This window comes from Bemisia tabaci, chromosome 7, assembly GCF_918797505.1.
Source record: "Bemisia tabaci chromosome 7, PGI_BMITA_v3".
In the NCBI taxonomy this organism is placed as follows: Eukaryota; Metazoa; Arthropoda; class Insecta; order Hemiptera; family Aleyrodidae; genus Bemisia; species Bemisia tabaci.
The window spans coordinates 2,270,502-2,291,731 of NC_092799.1; the positions used below are offsets into that span (position 1 = coordinate 2,270,502).

Sequence of the window (21,230 nt, forward strand, 5' to 3'; positions counted from 1 at the left end):
CAAGTTTTTCATAGGCTACATCTTTGGACTGAGCATTATTGTTTTCTAAGGGGGCAAACAAATGTAAACCATGAAGGGAGTCTTCAAGATCATTATCTTCATCACTATCACTATCTCGAAAATTTGGAGGCAAATTGATTGAATGAACCTTATGAATATGCTTACATACGTCACTTATATCTTTGCACGAACAAACATTCATATGGCGGCATAAAGATTTCCACGGAGACTTAGTATAAACAACATTACAAAGGCCAGGCTCAGGGCAAGTTGCAGCAATGAGCTTCACAGTGTAACAAACATTACTTTGAGATTGAGATACAACTTCGAATTCCGAAGCAGACAGTGCTTTAACACCTTCAACTCCAATTCTCATTCCTTTCATGTGCCGACAGTCATGGCGATTCTTTTTACCCCCTGGAATTTTTTCTGTTAATCTTCTGTACATCAAACCTAAATGCAAATCTTTATCGACTCTGAAAATAAATCTAATTAAATCATCCACCCTCCTGTTAAATTTTCTCATTAAATAGCTGGATTTGAATCTATTATAAAAAGATTCGCAAAAATTTGTTGTATCAGTATTGGCATGGGGAAAATTGCGGTAAGACATTGCCCACAATTCACTTCTAAGTTGACAGTATGATGAAAAGACATACAAAAAAAAATTCGCAAAATTCTGAGGTTTCATCTTGGTACTCTTTCAGGAATGTGGTTAACATTTCCTTAAAGTTATCAGGATTTTTCTCTTCCATTAAGACATGAGGGCACTGTCTAATTTTTGCTCACAGAGCTGTATCTTTAACTTTTTCCCTTAAATTTTTTTTCCATGCACGTTTAACGTGCCATGTGCACAATAAATGTATTGCATCTGGAAAAACATTGGTAACAGAATTGTACAAAGCTAGGTCATCATCAGTGATAAAAACGTTAACATTTAAATCAGGACACTTATCTTTGATAGCTCTAAAGCAAGGGGTCATGGTTGGAGTATCTACTTTGTTCGTTATAAAGTGCCCTACTGGATAGCCGATTCCAAACTCGTCAGGGACAATTAGGTTGACGAGATGGAAATCATATTTGTTAGTGCTGTGTGTGGCATCAATTACAAGGATATCCTTACAACCCCTCAGCATTTCAGTTCGCTGTCTGTCTGACTGAATGACTAGAGCAAATGTATCTTAATCACTAAGGAGGTGCTGAACAGAGTTGCCACCTATTTCCACCGGTTTTTTTTTTTTTGAGGTTTGTATACTATGATAGATTCCTTTTCTTCACCAATTAAAGACTTCACTAATTAATCAACTGACATTGCATCATTCTTGTGCAGGTGCATTTTCTGATTTTTGTACTTCATTTTACTTCTCTGTGTAGTAGAAATAAAATGTTCTTTAATTTGAGCAGAATCTATAGAGCTAGGGCCTAAATCTTCTGTTATTTTAGGTGATGGAATCTCCTTACTGAACATGAAATTAAGAACATTTTTGGTGTCTGGATGCCACCTAAAATGTTTTAAATTTTTGAATTTCAATTCATGATTGTGGCATGGAACATACTTTACTAGTACACTATCTGATTTCTCAGTCGCATACATTCTTGAGGGGCAATCTGTATTTTGGATTTTGTCCCCACAAAACTTTCTCCTACAAGTCTTTGGACTACTGTCTGCTTGATGCTGAGCATCGAATTTACAAATGTAATAACAGTGCAGAATTGACATTTTCCCTATTTTTAACATACATGACATGTAAACTTTGTTCCTCTTTTCGTTTCCATGAAAAAAGTTCATCAATTGATGGAAAAGATAAATTTTGTATTGATAAGTCTACTTTGTGTTGAATTTCAAGGTGTTTCAACATTTCCGCATAGGTGCGAAACATAATACTACAAGAAGGTGCAATGCAATTTGTGAATTGCGCAGCGGTGTTGAGGCAGGTTTTAAAATGTTTACTGTAGGAACTGCTATTTGAATAAGCGGAGGAACAATCGAGGCAAACTATCAAACTTCCCGTGGTTACAGGATCAGCTTTTGGAATAATTTCTTCATTAGTTTTCTGGCAATCACTATCTGGGCAACACTCATCAAGGTGCTTTAATAATTGTGAGAGCGTAACATACTTAAATTTACATGATTTATTATTACAATTCTTGAATTTATTGGAAGTTTCTGCTTCCTTCACATTGTTCGGTTTTGGCGCACATCTGTTTAATCTGAAATGAGCATAATACGATTGTTTGGAGGCTTAAATTTTTGTGACATACATCACATGGTCGGGGGTAAAGATGAGTTTCTGTGGAGCCACCTCCGTTTACATTCTCTCAGCTCCCTCTACTTCCTTCATTCTCTAGTGAGGGGCTATTATCATGAAGGATTGAAAGAATGCCCGCTTGCCTGTCTGAGGTGTTTAAGAGAAGGAATGAGCGATCTGTGATAAAACTGCACCTCAACAATAGTGGCATCTGATGACAATATAATTTCATGCGCTGCGTTAGCCCATGAATTACTGGAAGCGTGTTCGCAAATGCTAGAAAAAAAAGGGATATCTTCTAGGTAAGGAGGTTTCGTTGCCTAATTTGGTCCATGACCACTAGATAGAAACAGAGGAGCTGTTAACTTCATAATCAGTTTCTAGGGTCTAAAATCCCATTCTGCTCTGTCTCAAACTTTTTCTTTCTAACAATATAGAGTGGTGGGGAGAATAAATGATATAGAAGCAGGGAAACTGTGCAAACTATTCAGCAACCACTCATTCAGTCGGTTTGTCAGCATTAAGGATGGACATTAAAGCTGAAAACTAGTCGGAAAACCCACCTCAGAGTGGATGAGGCTCACATTCACGAATAAATCAGTTGATACGACAGAAAATACTTGATTTTTATGCATTAAATTCGGTAGGGAAGCATTAATGTGCTAAAAACCAGGCGGAAAACCCACCTCGGAGGATGAGGCTCATATTCACATGCACATCAGTTCATAGTAGGACGGAAAATACTTATGATTGAATGTGAATGAAAATTCAGCTGAGTAACGAAGCACCAAGATCACAGATTACGCACGAAAACTTTAAAATATTTGCGAACTTTATAAAAATAAAACTCATAAAACCCGACACACTTCAGCAACACTTGAGCGTTTTGGCAAATAGGCTTTGTAAACAAAGATGGCAGCGTTGATCCGACAACATTGAGAGTACCGAACCCCCGATAACACCCCGCCGCGGTGGAGATTTGGGGTAAACCGCCAAATTCCAATGGTTGACCTTCCACTTCGCCAGTCGGCAAAACCCATCAAACTAGGGTCGCCTGGGCGAGAATCCCACCCGGGACCTCCCGATCACAGAGCTAGCGCTAAAACCACTACACCATAGGAGGCAGAAATATGGGATTTACAAAAAGTTTCACGACAAGTAAGTAACTGCATGCTATCAATTCAGAGCCCTTTAATCACCGACCGTCATGGACGGTTAATTTCTTAGGAGGCTTCATCAAAAAAAAAAAAAAAAAAAAAAAAAAAAACAAACAAACAAAGAGTGCAACAAAAAAGAAAAGCGCAAAATACGGGAGCAGGGAAATAAAAAATAAACCGGCTGATGAACAAATAATACCTTGCTGCGAGTTGCTTATAATGAGCTAATATCTGCTCACTAAGTTTGTACAGGAACTGATCGAAGCATAGATTGACTTCTGCCTCAACTTCATCGTATTGAAAATGTTTACGGAAGACAGTCAGGGCATAATGAGCACTGTCATTGTAGAGATCTAACGGGTATAAGACGAACCTGAAAAGGAGAGATAAAAAATTAATGTATAAAGCAATGCAGTATAATTTTGAAATGACCTGACTTTGAGATTACTTACAAACATAAAAAAATAGGGTACTTTTAACTACTAACCTAGCAGATTTAACTTCCAATTGTATGCCGTTACAAGTATTATGTTGGCAAAACCGAAAAGTTAGTCTTCAGATCAAACACCAATCTACCGCCCATGAGAACATACCTTTTACAGACATTTTAGTTTTCCATGAACTGAAAACTTTTGCACAAATGTGTCTGAAAATTTTAATGTCTCCTCTCTAAAGTGTAAAAAAAGTAACTGGAAATTTCAGACAAATTCAGGCAATGGTGTTCCTATGAAAAAATAAGATGTCAATGAGAAATACTGAAAAACGCGATCAGGATACATTCCTGTCCAAGTTGTGTGGAAGGCGACTAATCTTTGAAGAATGTTCAAGAAAAAAATCTACAAATCTAGCCTTAAAATAAGCTCAGAAATGTTGTTTTCAGTTGTTAAAAAATTTTGATGAATATATCTTGTAACTAATTAGAAACAGTATTATGGACTTCATTAAAAGATAAATTTTGAAAGATACTTCCGAGTTCAAATATTCCTTGAATGATAGATGCAAAGCAAGCAGCATGAAATAATGTTTAGGTTTCCGATAAATCCTTTCTCCTTGCCTTCCTTCAGAAAAAGTGTCACTGTGACACCACTTGGGGTAGGAATTTAAGTCGCCAACTTACAACTTTCCTCGAACTCTCAAATAAAAGTACATATGTGGAATAAAATTTGACTGCAAATATTACGAATCTCGTTTGTTACAATTTCGAAAAAAGTAAAACAACAGAGAGGTGCAAACACTTTCATTACACTTTGAAAAGTATCTCGAAACAAATTTTACACACCGATGATTTCAGAAAAATGGATGAATATGAAAGGAAATTAACTGTCGAAGGGAGCATTTCCTACTTACTCCATCATCAAGGGCTCTTCAGTACATGGAATGTAATCAGTCAAAATCCACGGCACTGGCATTTCGATAGGAAACTGTGAACTAAAAAATTATTTTTAGAAGAATCACTCAAATGATGCATGGATAGAAATGTGTTGCACTTCATAAAAACCAGTATTAGATCATGCTCAAGACAAAAATGTCCTTCTTTCATTCTGTGTGGACTCTGATTTCCACACTTGAGCCCACTTTTACTAACGACGTGAAAACATCAACCATTCCCCCAAAATTAAAACAATAAAAAAATTGAAATTCTCCACCATTTGAGCGACAAAATCAGTACTGATTGAGGGTGTCTAGTTATTTCCAACTTCCTAATTCCCGGGTTTTTCGCCGATTTTTTAAAAAACATAAATCCTCATTTTTCCCCAGTTCAGATCCTCGATTCCTGGTTTTTGCCCGGGTCATTCTCATTCCTGATTTTTTCCTGGATTTCCCAGTTCTCCTGGTTGCTAGACACCCTGTGATGTTTTAGGGATAGATAGAACACTTACTGGGGCTTAAAAACAGCATTTTTGTCTAAAATGGGCTTTAACTTCCTTTGAACCAATTTCAGTTGTTGCTATAACTGCATCAAGTAACGATAGAGCTCAAAGAAGGAAAAAATTGACGACAAACGTCCATTTCAAGTTGATCAAAATGAAAAAAAAAGTTACGTTGTGAAAAACCTTCCGAGTTCTTGAACAAAAATCTATTATCATTACCACTTTTACAGAAAGCTTTTTTACCTTTCAGCAATCAAACCATCACATGAAACTTGTCAAGTATTTTGGATGCAGCAAGGTCCAGAAAATTTCAATTCATTTCATGTTTTAGCATATTATTCCAAGGATTTAACAGACAAATGAAGGCTCCTGGTTTTTACGAAAATCTTCCAAAATTTTCTGGGATAAAATGTAAGTTCGGCACTAATTCCTGCTTCCAGGAATAATGGACGACTTGATGAGAAAAAATAGAAATGCCCAAGAGCTATATTCACCTGTATGTGTTTTTCCATTGTGATGAGATCGTTGCACTCTTGATTGTGTTGATGTCACACTGTGCATTTCTGAAATCCGAAGACAGAATGTAAATACACGAAAAAGAAGTTGACATTAAAATTGGTCAAAGGCATGCAAAAGCTAAGTTTCTAATCTGGACATAATTTTGACGTTTCTTACAAGATGCTCTTTAGGTTTAAATAAAAAAAATTTTGACGATAGGTATTTGAGAGCAGATGACCAAAAGATAAATATGAAGTTACTTGGATTAATTTTAAAGCTCACTTTAAATGGTGATGTATGTTTCCTATATTTACCTGAATATGTCGCCCCATGGTCATTTCAAGGTAAAATTCACGATACTAAAGTTGAGATAAATCACAGCATTGTTGTAAGGGCTATGAAATTAAGCAAAAAGTAGTTCTGTAGAGAGAAATTGCATTAATGCTAGTATCGTAGTGGATCCACTCACTTTGTAGGATCCGCTGTGCGCTAAGAAGGATAGGATTAAAATGAAAAAGACTGCAAGGTGGTCACTTGGCTACAATTATTCAGTGTCATGCTTTGAAAACTGCTCAACTCAGAAAAAACTGAAGTTTCCGCTGAATGCAGAAAAGTGATTTAAAAGGTCAACCACATCTTTTTTTTTACCTCATATTTTATTCTGAAAAATAAGACAAAAATTTCGAATAATTGGAGAATGACCAACTTCAAGGTTTACAAAAATTCATTTTGCACATTGAACATTTTCCTCTTTTAAGGAACTGTGGAACGTTCATAAGAAACCTTTATCATCAGTGAAAAATTGTCTGCTGAATTCCATTTAATTCGTTTTCTGGTGTTTTTTTTTTTTTTTTTTTTTTTTTTTTTTTTTTTTTTTTTTTTTTTTTTTTTGGAGTTTGGAGTTTGGAGTTTGGTCTGCTTAAAATGGCCTGAATAAACTTTAAAAGAAATGTTCTCACCACTAAAACCGAGCAGATAATTCCAATAGTACAAGGTTATGTAGAATTGGTCTATTTGCATCTGATACTGGCCATCGATATCTTTCCTCAAAGTCCTTTTCCCACCTGACTTGTCCGCGATCAACGACTCCAACATTAAGCGCACCATGTAAAGCTGGGTTGAGGATGGGCCTGAGAAAAAGAATACAATTTTTAATATTTCCCTAAAATGGGAACAAAAAAATCAAGTCCATAATTAACTGGAAATGTCTATGGAGCTTTTCAACTGCTCTGAGTAATAATTTGACAGTTTATAAAGAAAACAGGAAGTTTGCGGCTCACTATTAACAATCAGGCACCAATCAATACTACAATATAGTAAAAAAAACCTCAGTGGTTTCATTGTAATTTCTCCATTCCCTCTAACTTTTTCGTGTGTTTCGACAAGAAGCTATTTCCATTTTTTGTGCAACGTGGATGGAACAGTCACACACCGAACATCTTGAAACAGTAATAAACACCATTTACACAGAATCCTCCAAGAGTCTAGAATTTGACAAATGTTGAACAATAAATTTAAGAGATTTCCTACTTTAATGGATGTTCGTTTCACTTATTGAAGTATTCCACTTCTATTACATAGCGTTAATTTAGAACGGTCTAAAATTAAATGAACTTCAGATTTTGTTCATCCTATTTAAGTGGTACATAATTGAGTTACACACCGACATTCCTTCGAGGCACTTTGATACCAAAGCCAGAATCAAGATCTTTCTTTCCTTTTAGCGCAGGATCCACTGATGGCTCAACCTCTTGCTGCCAACGGCACATGTTTCTCTCACAGAAACCAAAATACTGCAATGTAAAAATGAAAAGAACATACATTAAGCAAAGTCAACCTCATAATAAGCCCTAGGCCATAACATCTAATTATTTTCAATTCCAAGAGATTTGGCACAAAAATAAAAAAAAAGGGATTTTTGTGATCTAAGTCTTCACATAATAGATTTTCTTACATGCACCACAAAAATCTTCCAATCATTAAACGCTTCTGGCTCTAGTCAGTGTTTGTTTATTTTTTGCTTTTCTTTTCTCGGTGGAATTTTGGCAGTTTTAAACTGAACAATTCAATTTTTTTAAAGCACAAATGAAAATTTTTATTAGAATGAATCATTCATAAGAAAACAATTACCTCCTCTCTTCTTTCAAAAAAAATTATTGCGATCCAATTTTAATGCATTTAGACAGGATTTTAGTAATTAAATTTAACTGTGATCGGCAAAAAGAATTTTAAAGTTCTGCAACGGAATGCTTTGCCATTTCCATGTTGCACCTATCTTTTCAAAAACTCGTTGCCTTAAAAAATAATACTTTAAAGAAAAGAATTGAAGAAAAAAGGAAAGATAGGAATAGATAATGTACCTTCTGATTAGGTTTCTCTTGTTCTTTATGGCTTTTCTGAGAGGCTCTCTGAGAAGTACTTGCACAAAGCCCTGGAGTTAGGCATAAATATTGCGTCTGATGGCTTCCGTAAAAAAGGTTTTCATACGAGACATTAAAACTTGCAGGTCTTTGATCATTGCAATAACCTCGATTAGTGCAAATTTTTCCTCTTCCATGTAGTTGTAGTGTGTTGCCTGAACAAAGGAAAGTAAAGGTTAAAAGCAACGAAGAGAAATTTACAAAGATTTAAGGAAATGCTTGAATAAAAATAAAATCTGAAGTGCTGACGGCATTAAGAAATATATTAAAATAGAGAGACAAAAGGACAAATTGAGAGTTTTGAAAAATACACAGTATCCGGAGTGCCAACAAATAGGAAAATTTTCTTACATCCTAGTATCTTCCAAAAGGTTTTTGACTTTCTCAAAATGCTGAGCTCCATGACTCACAAGGGGAGTCTACGAAGTGACATCCTGGGATTGGGTTCATTTTGCTTGTACATGAAGAAGAGACAAATCTAAGGTTGACGTATTTTTTTTTAGCCGCCACCTCCCAACCGTTCTCGAGATATCGATTTTTAAAGTTACGATTTTTGCACGTTTCCGCGCGGAGTTCCGGCGAGTCAACTGAGCGCCGGCAAGCTGCACGAAGCGCGTTCCTTATCAGCGCTGCAGACCGGCCGAGGTTATCAACTGTTCCGTGGCCGAGTGGTAGAGTGTTCGCCTACCGTTCCATCGGTCGCGGGTTCGAGTCCCGCTTCGTATCGTAGCTTTTGGGGTCCGCCGCAATGCGTTTTTACAAGTTTCCTTTATTTTTATCACACACCAAGGGGTCCGCCCCTGGCCGCTACGCGGCACAACCCTCGGGGCGAAAAGGCCCGCATCGCGGCAAGCGAAATCATCGAAATCAACCGTTGACGGTTACTGGGTAAATAATTTGAATTGAATGATAAAATGATGTTTCAAATAAAAATTTCCCACCACACAATATTCTTAATGACTTTTTCCTTACTCTGAATTTGCAACCGGCAACGGTCGATTTCGATGATTTCGCTTGCCGCGAAGCGGGCCTTTTCGCCCCGGGGTTTGTGCCGCGTAGCGGCCAGGGGGCGGACCCCTTGGTGTGTGATAAAAATAAAGGAAACTTGTAAAAATGCATTGCGGCGGACCCCAAAAGCTATGGTACGAAGCGGGACTCGAACCCGCGATCGATGGAACGGTAGGCGAACACTCTACCACTCGGCCACGGAACAGTTGATATCGTCGGCCGGTCTGCAGCGCTGATAAGAAACGCGCTTCGTGCAGCTTGCCGGCGCTCAGTTGACTCGCCGGAACTCCGCGCGGAAACGTGCAAAAATCGTAACTTTAAAAATCGATATCTCGAGAACGGTTGGGAGGTGGCGGCTAAAAAGAAATACGTCAACCTTAGATTTGTCTCTTCTTCATGTACAAGCAAAATGAACCCAATCCCAGGATGTCACTTCGTAGACTCCCCTTGTCAGTTCAAATATCTATGGTTTTCGATGTAAAGAAATCCTACAGAATCAAAGGCAACTCTGGCAAGCTGGCAATTCTCTTTTGCCTCCATCTAGATATATTTTAACAATTTATCATCTCAACTGATACTGTAATATAAAAAATCTATATGTGTATCTCGCCCTCCCTTCAAAAGGATTTTTGGACAAATTGATTAAATTACATAAATACATAAAACAACAATCAATTTTGGTTGAGGCAGCCTTGCCTAGAATCAGCAATTTCTGCTAATTTAATAGGAGGAAATCCCATACTGCTAACTTATCAAAATTGCTCCTGTAATAAATTGATGATCCACAAGGCTTCACTTTCCTTCGCTCTAAAGGCTGAAAACCTGGCAATAAACTTCCAAAGTTCAGCACAAAGGCGCAGGCCTTCACTCAAGTTTCTCAGTGAGGGGAAAGTTAAATGAATAACTGTAAAAAATGCTATGACCTAGAGAGGACATTCCAAGCATGGTGATGTACTTACTCTTTCATATTCCTCAGCTTCTTGTGGGCATTCTTCATTTTGATGATGATCCGTCAAGTGCAACAGCTTCTACGAGTAAAGCTCTGTGACAACACTACTCCATTCGGACAGCAATTGTGAACCACGCAAGGCTAAATCGGCTGTTTCCTTGTTTTCCTTATCCGTTCTCATTTCTTTGAATGTTGTGTTGACCTTGAAATTATCGAAAAAAGAAAAAATTGAACAGTTATTTGCAGATGAAAAAATGTTTCAAGATAAATGGTTGATACTGGCAAATAATGAAAAAACCTGAAAAAGGAAAAAGAGAAAAACATCAGACATGGAAAATTGATTCAGCCGATGATTTAAAAAAAAAATAAGATTAGAATATTGAAGATCGATACAAAATATTCACCATGAATGGAGTTCATGACGGACTGAAAAACCAAAATTCAAGTAGGTATGGTAAAAGTTTGATTTTCCAGTTTTTGCGGTTAACCCAATTTTGTTCCCGTCCCTGCCAAATCCCTGTGAGGACATGGAGGACATCCTTAAAATTTGATGGATTTTAATCCATCAGATTTTTGTACAGTACTATGGCAGGGTGTCACCTTGAATTATCTAATTTTTATATTATTTTATTTCGTTTTTACAATCATCACAGGATTCGTCCTATCATTGTTATTACAAAAAAACAAAAATAGAAACTTTGGAAAAACTAGATAATAAAACCAAAGATCCAAAATTGATTAATTCCATACAGGGTTAGGCTATTCAGGGTGTCTAGCAAAAATTTTTTTTCACTCTCCCTGACTTTCAAGGTTTTTCCTGACCTATTGAATTTTCTTTCTCCCTGACTTTCCATGACCTTTTACCAAGATTTGCTTTCAGTCTGTACAATGTTTTACACCCTCCAAAGCAATGGATTAAAATTCAAGAATAAAACTCTTTCTATGGTCTTTGGGTGTCGACGGAGACTCACGTAAAAAAGATTCTTTTCTTTCTTCCACTATTACATCATAATTTTTACTTAATAGTAATGCTTTGGAAGATCTTTGCTTGCTATTTCAAAAAACCTCATAGAAAATTGCAACTTCGAGAATTAAATAAATAGAGGAAGGAATAGTACACTTCCAATAGTACATTTGCGTTTTTCTTCCCTGACTTTCCCTGACCAATTTCATCTTCCTGACTCTCCCTGACTTTCCCGGTCGCTAGACACCCTGACCGAAAGAACTGGGAGTTGGAGGAAGAAATACGGAAAAAGCTGGAGCAATTAACAACTTGGAATCATTGACTGATTTGTTGAAAAGTGTACGAAGTCAGTGAATAAAATGAGACACTGTGAAAATATTTGACAGAATGATACCTTGAAAATTCTGTCGATTTTACTGAGATTTAGTTTCTTCTTTTGGTAAAGTCTGTTGATATTGTAGAGGTCGCTGTCCATCAAAAACAAACCAAAGCCCATGACAAGCAAACCAAGACAAAACGATGTTTTTACTGACAGTATTTTAATGTGATTGTGACCGAATCTGTGAGAAGGGACCTTTTTTCCGCAAAGAAAATTTTCCATACTTTGTTGCTTATTTAAAGGAGGAAGAAAATCTGGACATTTTGACACAAGTTTGATCCCAAAATCTTAAGTATTGAAGGAGATGTCAGTCCTGAAGTTCCATAAAAAAATTCTTAGGGTTGTAGAAAAGCGTGGTTTAAACGTTGGAGAAAGTTAAGGAAAATTTTCTCCCAGAAGACAAGGTTCCTTTGCACAGATCTGAACAAAAATGATGACTTGGATGATTCGCAAACTTATTTTTTTTTTTTATCAAAGGCGAAATATTGTGAAACCTGAAAAAAAAATACTGAGTAACTTAGAACTATCTTGCTATGAAGTCAAGAACAGTTAGACTGACAATTAGACACATGGCCAAAATATAAAATCTTATTAAAAGTTCACAAATCGCTTGAGCTTCAGATACATTTCTTGAATTTAAAAGTTTAGTTTAAAATCTAAGAGCATTAATAGCAGCGAGTACTTTTAAAAAACGCTTTTCTGAGAGACGTGTTAAAATCTCAATTTTGAGATCTTCAGAGTCTTAACTGGCTTATGACTGGAACAATAGTACACTTTTTTACCAATTTTTTTTCCAAAACACAGAAATTTCCCTGTGATAAGAGCTTGAATCCGCAATTTTGGATTCTGGTTTCAGAATAATTTCGTTTGTGAACAAGATGTTTTCCTACAATCAACGAAACATCAAAAAATGTTTCTTGGTTTCTTTAAATTAACTACTTACTCTTATCAGTAGAGAGGAATTCAAGCAATTTCAAGGCCTTGAAAGAAATGTCAAAACCAATCACTTTCAAAGGTCGAACAAATCGCGAAGATGGGATGACATGATACTCACTTTAACTAGCATGTGCTTTTCGATAAGTGTCAGGTACATTGTTGTTTCAAACATGTGCACACACAGATTGACAACATCAGACAGCAGCTCTTTGTAACCGATTATTTTTTCCAAATTCTCTTTCGTCGAGTCTCGAATTTTGTTCTGTGAAGTGAGAAACATTGATAACTTCTGCAACTCCTGCAGGGTGTGTGAATCTGCCATAACTTTCAAGAACTGGGCGGCACTGAAAAAAGAAGCAATGGTGTAGAGACTTGTCAAGATACTTTTGAGCTACAATGGAGGTTTGAAATGAATCAGAAGGAAGGGAGAAAACTGTTTGATGTCAAGGAAAAGGGACTTAACTCTCCACAATTCGACACAGGGTTGCCACTGAGTTTAGAAAAGAAATTTTCCTGACACATTTGGGTAAAATTCCTTTACAGTTGAAGATATGCTAGATAGCTGAAAGACACAGAGCTAGAGAAAGAAAAGAAGAGACAAATGTCACATCCAAAAATTGCACCATTCAACAGATATTTACATGCTAACCAATCGGCCAACTGATGACTGATGCATTCAGACTGATGTGACTTATGGCTCTTCTTTTCTTTTCCCAGTTCTAATAAACTCGAATCAAAAAGTAAAAGACTTAAATATTTAAATTTGGCCAGCTCTTGTAGAGACTTTTGCGATATTACTTCTGTACACATATTTTTTAAAAATAATCTTCATTCAGGTACAGAAAGCTTAAAAATGGAGAAATCTTTTATTACTTTACAGACATCAACTTACCAGCGATAGGTAGAATAATAATTTTTCACACTTGAGTTCATGTTTTTCAGTTCATGTAGCACCGCAAACATACTGATAAATTTTCCTAGGGTGAGCAAGTAGGCTTCCAACACAAAATCCTTCAATAGCTTTTCGCTGTGAAAGAAATAATTGGAATTAGAGATTAGTGATCTCACTAAATTGATTTATTTTTTGACAGTGAAAGTTATGTGATTGAAATGTGCATCAAACTTAAAAAACTCTTTCACCTACGTTTTTCATGATCAGTATGCGCTGTAGTAACTACCCTCCTGGCCACCATCAATGTTGATAATCAACTGATGATTATGACCACAGAAGCTGCTGAAATGCGGACTGAGCATAAAACATGATTTTGTTAGTAGAAAGTAAGACTTTTCTAGATGTCATGTACAGTTGGATAGAAGTAAATAAATTGAGGAATAACACCGCTCAACATGGGTTTTGTCCTTCGAACCAAACCAATTTATTTCGTTTCCTAGGTGCTAAACAAGTCCGAAAATGCTCATATAAACTTCAGGAAAATTGCTGCCAATTTGAATTTTTCAAAATTGAGAAAACCCATGATTAGATTTTTGCAAATATCTCCTCAACGGTTCATCCCTTGGAAAAAAAGGAAACCAGCAGAGAGAACATAAAATTTCCTACCAAAATCACCCTCCCCTGTTTTTTCTAGCTTACTATTTTGGTCGTAAAATTGACGTTTTCTTCAAAAATTAGCTTAAAAAAAGGCGCATTTTTGCTGATTTTAGGAGAAACTTTGCTTCAAATCTCCAGCCGCGATTATCTGAGAAAAAAACTGTTATGCTCATTGAAAAGAGCGTAAAATTTACTTTTAGGAAACATATGTCAATAGTTTCTAAACTTGATTTAATTCTGTGAAACAGCAGTTCATTAGTTCCGCCCTTATAATGTGATTTTGTCGACCATCTCCTTTAGAATCAAGAAAAAAGAAGAAAAAATCTAAAAAACGTGGCCCAAACTGTGTAACAAGGTTGTAAAATAATGCTGGGCCCACACTATGTGCGGAGGGGGGGGGGGGAGGAGGAGCCAAAAAGTTCAAACATTTTCGACCAGGGCCTAAAATGTTGAGCTAATGAGGATCAGTACAAAACTGATGGGGGAGAATGTTCAGCTCAGACAGCTTGCATTGGAATATTAAGGTGAGTAAATGTCGAGATATCTATAATTTTGGGTGTTTTTATACTTCATTAGTAGATCACACTAGTCAGTGAGATCAAAAGCCCAAAAGTTCAAAAATTTTCAATCAGAATCAAAACGTTTGACCTCTAATGAGTGCTAATACGAAACTTACCATCTTGCATTACAATACTTGTACCTCGAACTTGTGCTTTGATGTCATCTTGGATTTTGCAAGATTTTCAGTTGGGTTCACTGACAAGTGTGATCTACTGATGGAAATAAAAAGCCCCGAAATTATAGATCTCTCAACGTGACCTTACCTTAATATTCCAATGCAAACTGCCTGAGCTGAACTCTCTCCCCCATCAGTTTTGTACTGATCCTCATTAGAGCTCAACATTTTTGGCTCTGATCGAAAATGATTGAACTTTTTGGCTTCCTCCCCCCCCCCCCTCCATATAGTGTGGGCCCGGCACTGTATTCCACTGGTTTCCTTTCTCTTTCTTCATGGGATGAACCGTTGAGGAGATATTTGCAAAAATCTAATCGTCGGTTTTCTCAAAATTCAAATTGGTGGCGTCCTGAGCACCAGACAATTTTCCTGAGGTTTAAATGGGCCTTTTCCGATTTGTTTTACACCTAGGTAACGAAAAAATTGGTTTGGTTCGAAGGACAAACCAAAACTGGAAATTTCTTGAGCTGTGTAATCAAAGTAAAGTATGAAGAGAATGATGGAGTGAAACTCAAATTCATCATTAGGATTTGATGAGTAATTCCAAGTTTTGAGAAAATCCAAACACAGTAAGGACACTCTTTAGTTGAAGCGTTTCAGAATCTTCACCAATTTTTCATCCATTTTGATCAAGCAAATGTATGCAATTCGCTGAAACTCCTGATTATTTTTCAAAATGAATTTATAATTGAATCAGTGAGTTCGAAAACACACCAACCAGGAAAAAAAAATTGTGCAGGAAACACCTAAAACTGCGCAGAGGGCGAAGAAGTTAGTTTGAGCAAAACCTTTTTGGTGCCAAAGGACAAGTACTTAGAGACTTTGTAAAGCACCAAGTTGAAATCAATACACCATGTTTAACGACAGAGAATTAAGCGTTTAAAAATATCCGCGTTGGTGTGTTTTCGTTCTCACTGACTTTCAGATACTGATTTTTCATAGTCAGCCCAAAAAAATAAATATTTTTCGACCTGAATAAAGCTTGAATATTTATATAACTTGTTGGTACAAGGTACACTAAACCGAAAAAAGAAAACCGCAAAATCGAATGGTCACCCGTTTCCCTTGAAATGGCCAAAAATTGGTATTTCTAATGAAATACTTGGATTTTTCCCTTTTCCCGTTGCTCTTTTGAGCACTTTCGATTGCAATTTCAAAATTTCCTTTTGCCGGCAGATGCTTCTATCCATAAGTGTTACTAAACCGTAAAAGTGTTAATCGAAAAAAACCCGAGTTGGTGTGTTTTCGAACTCACTGATTCAGTTCTCTAAATGAAAATTTTCAAAAAATTCACTCCATCGTTTCTTCTCTGAAAGCATGAACCGTTCCTCAGGGCAATAGTTCAAAAGAGTAATTATAATTTGGCAAGCGAGAATTTATCATTGTATCATCAATTGAGATCTAAACCTGCGACATATATCCTAGAAAAAATGAAATTTTCCAATGAATATTGGCAAAAATAAGATGGAAGTACAATAGACAAAAAAACTGAATGAATATCAAAAAGACCTTTGACAAGTCCACAGCCAAGACCGTTTTCTTACTGAATGGGCCAGGTAATTTCAGGCATGGTGACCGGTATTTTGCATGTACTATAACAATTTTTATTGTTTCAATTGTACCAATTCATACTAAATAAATAAAAGATATCATAGTTGTGCAATATAGGCACAATCACCAGTTTTTGCACAAAACTAAAAAGCAGAGGGAAGTAATTTTAGATAATTAAGTAAATATTTTTATTAAAATTTTTAATGTTAAAGACAAAGATAATTAATTTAATCATTTCATCAGTGTAATTGATATACTTTCGTTTAGTTATTTGTCTTTAAATTATATAACTAAAGACTACAGGTGTCGATGGGTAACCTAAACCAAGTTCTAGGATTGTGGCAATTAGTGGAAATTGTGGTTTGAAGCATTCAAATATCTCTTTTTTCTTGCATGTTTTGTTGGCCCGACAAGATCAGTACACTTCTTATAGACACATTGGTAGAGAACCTGATGCAAGTTTTCACCTAAAATACACCACTTCAATTACCTACCGAATGTCAAAAACTGACAAATTTAGAATGCTCACCTGAAAATACATGAAATTAAGCAGCTTGTTCACTTCAGGAGCTAATACTTCAACAGTCTTTTCATGGATTTCCACCCGGTTCGGCTGCTCATTGGACTTCGGTTGGCCTTCGGATGGCTCGAGAGCAATATCGCCATGTATGCAGCATGAGCACTTGTTTCAAGCCATCTTCCAACAGTTCATTCTGGAGCATTACAAATAGATATTTTACAGGATTGGTAGATTGACAACTTCAAATTCATTACATGGCAAAGCTCTGAATTTTTAAAACGACCAGAGCCAGTGTCGATTAAGCTTCAATGAAAAAACCTATTGACTGTTTACAGTGCACATCCTATAAAGGTTCAAAAATTGATACATTTACATTTAAAGGCCGATCTGCGATGGATTCCTCGGATAGTTTGAAATCTTTAAACTTGAAATCAAGGTTCAAATGACCTTCCATCAAAGAAATACATAAATTTCTATTTTTAATCTAAATTTTAATCTAAAATAGATGCCCCTACCAATTTTCAAAATGTCTGCTTTAAGTTGAAAACACTTGCATGGAACTATCTTTTCAGATACGATGTTTCTGATCCTGCTGAGGCTCTGTAATGATTTAGGTAAGAGTTAAAGAGTCATATCATTTTTTTCTGAGCACCGATTTAAGCATGTTATCTGTAGTTCTTGATATCATTCCTTGCCCAAAACTTATGATTTCCTCTCATTTTTCTCAAAATTATCTTGGAAAAGCAAGATTTTCCTAAAAATCATAAAATATCATTTATCATCCATTCAATTAAACAGATTAACAGTAATCAAGCAGCAGGAATGTGAAGCTTCCCAAACTGGCGTGAACGGTGGCTTCTTCAATGTACTTTGCTATGCCAGTGACGAACCCATTCCAGTATTCGAAATTGGTATCAAAGTTAGCTTGATAAATGACAGAGCATGGCTGAGCTTTGATACACAGTTGTTCATCAGGTAACGTAAGCTCATCTATGGCGTCGACGTTGGATTAGGCATCAGTTAATGTTAGCTTTTCTGCCGCCATTTTGAGAGGTTGACTCCTTTGTGCAAGAAACCATCAAAGACATAAAAATGTGACTTGGCAAGTAAGCATTGTTGTACATGGAATAACTTCAAGAAATGAATGGTTTTGAAAACATACCCACTCTAATCAATTAAAAACGGAGAGTACACTGAAAACCGAAAATAAATATTCTGTGTGTTGCACGATTCAATACCAGAGAAGGTTGACAGTGGATAGTAGATAAAATTAGTCAAATAACTTTAAGCCATCAAGAGGTAGGACAAACTAGTGTTAAACTATCAGAAGTAATACTGCTAACTTGAGGTAGAGGTGTTTTCAGCTAAGGTGGTACTTGAATACATATCGTTTGCAAGCAACTATAATGCAGTCGTCCACCAGTGATCGAGGATTGACTAAGCTCACAATCGGGCTGCCGTCAATCCTCTAATGCTGTTCGACAATTGCATCGCAATTGCTTGCAAATGGAATACAAACAAATGCCAACTTAGCTGACGACACCTCTAGATAGCAGAGTAAACAGGTAATTGTGAAAAATTTAGACATGAAACAATAGAAATAAAACATAGAAGTGGAAGAATGGACCAGTCGTGCTGGTCTTAGAATTGAGTTTTGATACTTTATTCATGCAGACCAACTTTAAATGATAAGATCTGGCCGAACGGCAAAATTCTACATTGAATATAAACCGAGGTATCTCGCCTTAAAAAACTTGATTTATGACGTCATCCACCGCGGTAGGACGTGACACGTTATGCACTACCGCATTGAATGACATCATAAATCGAGTTAGAATAATAATCTACTAGAACCAAGCATCAAAACATGATTATGTTACCAGGGCAACTGGCCCATTGAATAAAGAAAGACAAATGCTCAGGTGGAGCAGAGGCTAAGCTATCGATTCGCAGGGAAGAGATGATCTACGTGAGCTTTCAAAATGATGAAATTGGCCTCATTATCACAGCATGACTACATGCAGACAAACTAACTCTTTCCTTCAGGGACTAAACGACATGAAAGTGAAAGAAGGAGAGAGTTAGAGGACGTTTAGGAAATGAGGAAGTTACAATTCTTGAGGAAGAAATTTAGGCAGGAAATACCTGGCAATGGAGTCCGAACTAGGATGATCATTACGTGTAGCAACGGTATTCACAGTTCTTGCTATTTGCAGGGGATTGAGAAACAAAATCTGTAAAATACTCTTCACTGTGCTCAGAGATTCCTTCTTTAAAGTTAGCTTCAGTCTCACACACAGGTATCGATCGTTGAAACTCATATCAACATGTCCAAACCTAGGGGATCAAGGTCTTCCAAGCGCAAAGCTCACACATTCCTTATCTTGTCCTGGAGTACCAACAAAATTTCAAGAACCGGTCTGCATTCATTGATTGACTAGATAAGATAAGAGGAGATAAAGAGATACATCTTGGTCCATAGTGGAGTCTCCAAGACAATAGTCCAGCGACAAACAAAAAGACATTTTCCATCACAGGAGTCTGATGACAATTCTGTTGTAACATCGTAAGCTATGGGAACATCACTACGTTCTAATATAGGAATCAGTAGTGTAAGCTTCCTCGATTTGGTTGAAAGAGAGATGATAGAAAGAAATACCAGAAAAACGACTCATACACTTATACCTGTATAGATCCACTCAGAACTTCGGTTTCACCGCACTTCCCATGGCTTCTTCTTGATTTTCGTTGGCCCTGTGGTTAAATCTTCGTCTCGAAGTGATGAATTACTTCTAAACGAGCAAAGAAGATGACAGTTTTAACGGCTAATAATTAAATAAAGTAAAATTTATTGAACGATCTGGGGACCGGTCGTGAATTCGTGATTGAGCGGGAATATGCAAGGGGGAATATGCTTGCCCGGGCCCGGGCCGCCATGTTGCATTCTTCAAACAGGTGGACGAATCGAATATCGTATCGAATGCGATTGTTCGATTATCGCACTATCGATTCTTTACCATAGCTTCTAACGGGGACACAGCTATAGTCGATCGTTCACGAAGTTTGCCAATAAATCCACCTCAGCCACTGGACCCCGTTCTTCTCGCACCGGCTCACGGAGGAGAGGCCGCGGCTAGAATTCTTACGATCAGCGACCTTTCTCCTCATTTTACTTTTAAACTTTCAATTTTAGAGGAAAATGTCATAGGACCCGAAATAACGACCGTAAAATTTCCTATCGGTTCATTACACAAAATTTTCGAAAAAATAATTTTCGTGACCAAAAATAAGGGTTTTAAAAAGGGCGCAGGCAAAAATTCTTATGATCAGCTACCTTTCTCCTCATTTTACTTTTAAACTTTCAATCTTAGAGGAAAATGTCACTGGACCTATAATAACGGCCGTAAAATTTCCTATCGGTTCATTACACAAAATTTTCGAAATAATAATTTTCGTGACCAAAAATAAGGGTTTTAAAAAGGGCGCAGGCAAAAATTCTTATGATCAGCGACCTTCCTCCTCATTTTACTTTTAAACTTTCAATCTTAGGCGAAAATGTCACTGGACCCATAATAACGGCCGTAAAATTTCCTATCGGTTCATTACACAAAATTTTCGAAATAATAATTTTCATGACCAAATAAGGGTTTTAAAAAGGGCGCAGGCAAAAATCCTTATGATCAGCGACCTTCCTCCTCATTTTACTTTTAATAACTTTCTCGTTCCTGGGGATTTCGTGCGAAACTATAGTATTCCGAGGTTATTTTAATCGTAGAATTCATTTTTGACCTTTTTTTTCTTATTATAATGACGCAGATACACAATTTTACAAGTTCTTTCAAACTTTCCGTAGAAACATCAAAATATAAGTTACTACTCAAAGATAAATTTTACATCGTTCTTATGGGCATTTCGTGTTGAAACTCGGATTACTCAGGGACTTTAGATCGTAGAATTCATTTTTGTCCTTACTTTTGTTGACACAACAAAAAAAAATTGCTGAAAAAATTGGCTGAGAAGCAAAAGAAGGCTGTACGAAACATGGAAAATTTTCCCTCCGATATACTTGAGCAATTTGAGAGGCAGACCCAGTGTGCATAGACTAAGTAGCATGCGCAGACCGTGAATTCAACAAATAACAAATACACTCATTCATTAGCAATGGCCATTGTATTAATAGCTATAATACACACAAATGGTGAACCAGGGCTCAGAATGAAACTCGGTCATTGCGGCTTTGAATGCTTTGTTTTGTCTACGCTATACCTACTTCCCTGGTCATGGCAGTATTCAATAACTTAAAATTTCAAAGGAAATTATCAAAAATTAAAACGAAATGTACTCACACTTTACGATTAAGCTTCCTGATCAGCTGCTATTTCTTGCGTCCATTATTAAAACATTTCATCAATCGATTCAAGCACATGCAGGAACAAAAACACA

General features: G+C 36.6%; 1 pseudogene; it reads right to left on the bottom strand.

Moving 5' to 3' along the window:
* Window positions 1–19,108, bottom strand: part of LOC109040588 (cytoplasmic FMR1-interacting protein-like) — a 37,617-nt pseudogene extending 18,509 nt beyond the window's left edge.
* Between the last annotated feature and the right edge of the window lie 2,122 nt (window positions 19,109–21,230).